This window comes from Saccopteryx bilineata, chromosome 2 (genome assembly GCF_036850765.1).
Source record: "Saccopteryx bilineata isolate mSacBil1 chromosome 2, mSacBil1_pri_phased_curated, whole genome shotgun sequence".
Lineage (NCBI taxonomy): Eukaryota > Metazoa > Chordata > Mammalia > Chiroptera > Emballonuridae > Saccopteryx > Saccopteryx bilineata.
Window position 1 is genome coordinate 130425035 of NC_089491.1, and position 3120 is coordinate 130428154.

Sequence of the window (3120 nt, forward strand, 5' to 3'; positions counted from 1 at the left end):
TCACAGTGTGTGAAAAGTGCTTAGCTAAGATGGAAAAGGTATTAAATGAGTGGGTAGAAGACGTGAACAGAAAATGTGTTTTGATCCACAGCAACATGTTGTATCAGAAAGCACTGAACTTATACAAAGACTAAGCAAGGGAATCTCTGACACAAGTGACACCAAACCATTTAATGCAAATAGGGATGTTTGCACAGATTCAGGAATAGATTTGGCATTTTATCATCTCACCTCATCACAAGAAGAATGGTGAGTGCAGTACAATAAGGTATTTTGAAAGAGAGAGAGACCACAATCAATTCATTAACTTTTTTTTTAACTTTTATAAGTATTTTATTTGCTGCTGCCAGTGTATATAAAATAATTACCCTTGTGAAACAGAAATTCGTGAAAGTTCAGAGAGGTAGATGTGAAGGACTGACAGAAGCAGAAGTTTTGTGTAGTATGGCACGTGTTACAGGAATAAGCTTTTTGTACAGGCTTCATATTTCGGTCTCTTTGAATATTCTCCAGCCATGAAAAGTGGTTTAGAACATCTTCAAAGATTAATTTCACTACAAAAAAGAACAGACTTTCTGGGGTCTGAAGGGATTTGTACTTGAAGATACTCCAGTCAGCAGGGGGTCATGTTGTGCATTCTGCAGACAGAATTGTTTCAAACCTACAGCTGCCTGAGAAACCTTCACGCGGTTGAGCCCGGCCTCCAGCCGGAGCTGTTGAACTACTTTCTTCATAGTGGTGACACTGGAGGAACCAGACATGGTGCACGCGAGAGTCAGGCAGATTTGTTGGTAGTGGGTCGGTGGATGGCGAGTCCGCAAGGCCAGACGGCGGGGCAAGTAGGCGAAATGTGGGGCTCCTCATTAACTTTCATTACAGTGAATTGTTGTTGTTCTTATTAGATATTACTCATCTCTTATTGTGCCTAATTTATAAATTAAACTTACTTTAGGTATCTATGTACAGAAAAAAAACACATGGTATATCCAGGTTCAATATGATCCGCAGTTTCAGGCATCCACCAGGGGGTCTTGGAACATGTCTGTTGTGGATAAGGGAGACAGTTATAAATCAGCCTTGCGATCCTGAGACAGGGACCTTGCACTTTGTGCTTTGCCAGCTAGCTGGCTGCTAGGCTCTGCTTATAGGGGCCACTAGAGGGAAACTGCAAGCCTGGAGGAGAAAAAAGTAACTCACTCCTGGTGTCCTTCCATGTCCTGAAAGCCTCATTCATCACCAAGCTTTTTCTCCACAGCAGCAGTCTTCTCTGGCAGTGGTCACATCCAATTTGCAGTTTCTGAAGCACCGGAAGCTCCAGCTTCATCACACTCCCTAGCGACACCTGCACCAGCAGAGGTCTGTGGGGTGAGATGTCTCCTCCTCTGCATTTCTAAGTTTTAATAACTCCAGCTTCTTCTCTTTGTTCCTTTAGCCCTAGGGTCGTAACTGCCTTAGAACAGCATTTCTCAATTAAGGGAGAGTTTGCCCCACCCCTGGGGATATTTGGCAATGTCTGCAGAGATTTTTGGTCATCACAATTCAGGAGATGTGGGGCAGAGCTAATGGCATCTAGTGAAGAGAGGCCTGGGGCGCTGCTAACCATCCTATAATGCACAGGATAGTCCCCTTCATAGAGAAACATTTGGTCCAAAATGTCAATTGTGTCAAAGTTGAAAAACGGCTTTAGAACTGTGGAGAGGAGCAAACTCGCCTCTGCCCTCAAGGTTTTCCTGGCTGTTCTGCTCAAATAGACCTGAGACAGCTTAGCAAGAGCAAATAGCCAAGTTTAATGCAGACATTTCTGTGGGGACCTCACATACATGAAAGAGTCAGAGACTCCACATGTGTGAGAAGTTCAGAGACAGAAAGGGACTCTGGGTAGATAAGACATCCTGAGCTAGGGATGAAGTAATGCACCTTGGGAGCTTCAAAAGGTCAGTGTAGAATGATAAGAACAGACGTTTAGTAAATAGAAGTTTGTCTTGCCATAAAAGTGGATCAAAAAATAGATTTTCATTGATAATCTCTTATTATGGGCGAGTTTTTCTAAAGGGAGGGGCAGAAATTTCTCTCTTTTTTTTGCATTGAATGTATTAGGGTGACACTGGTTAACATACCTACACAGTTTTCAGGTCCCCAGCTCTACAGCACATCTCTGTACACCATATTGTGTGTTCTCCCCTGCAATCAAGTCTTTGTCCATCACCATCTATCATCTCTACACCCTCCTCCAAAAGGTTTCTCTTGAGCCTGAAGCTAAAATTGCTTTTAGCTCAAAACAATCCGAATACCACAGAAGCACATTTGGAGGTGACTGGCTCTGGACCCTCACAGAGTCTTCTTTTTTGCCCTTTTTAGTTAGTTTTTATACATAAACAAGCTTTCATATTAAATCCCCTCTGATAACATAATTGTGGTTTTTAACTGAATCCTGACTGCATCAGCTCTCAGGATTGGATGACTAGCGCAAAGTTGAAGGTATCTGTGGTTGAATCTAAAAAATACAATTAAGTTTAAATGAGTTTCGTCTTTATGTATCATGATGTGAATTATAATAGGTAATATCTAAGTCCACAGCTTACCTCGTGAGGGGCCTGAGGGAAGTGGAGCAAAGAGTGCTGCTTTTCTTTTTAAAGGTTTCTTTTTTTTATTTTTATTATTTATTCATTTTAGAGAGGAGGGGGAGAGAGGGAGAGAGAGAGGAGAGACAGAGAGAGACGAGGGGAGGAGCTAGAAGCATCAACTCCCATATGTGCCTTGACCAGGCAAGCCCAGGGTTTCGAACCGGCGACCTCAGCATTTCCAGGTCGACGTTTTATCCACTGCACCACCACAGGTCAGGCCCAGAGTGCTGCTTTTCACTGGAGTCTCTTCCACACCATTGTGGGAAATCCATGCTCACATATTATTTTGATTCAAGTATTTTAAGCAAACTATGCTGTTACATATGTCCTACTCTATAAATATTACATAGCTGACACCTCAAACTGGGAGCCAATGGGTGTGTTTTGTTTAGCCTTTACTGTATTTTTTTAAAGAGCTAAAATTGCAAAAATGTATTATTTTGCGTAAAAATCCAGTTTAAAAATTTTTTTTTCTGAGAAATCAGAAAATTTGGCA

At 41.9% G+C, this 3120-nt stretch overlaps 1 pseudogene; it reads right to left on the reverse strand.

The window, feature by feature from the left end:
• Window positions 1-336: 336 nt before the first annotated feature.
• Window positions 337-841, reverse strand: LOC136322953 (guanine nucleotide-binding protein G(I)/G(S)/G(O) subunit gamma-5 pseudogene; annotated as a pseudogene).
• Between the last annotated feature and the right edge of the window lie 2279 nt (window positions 842-3120).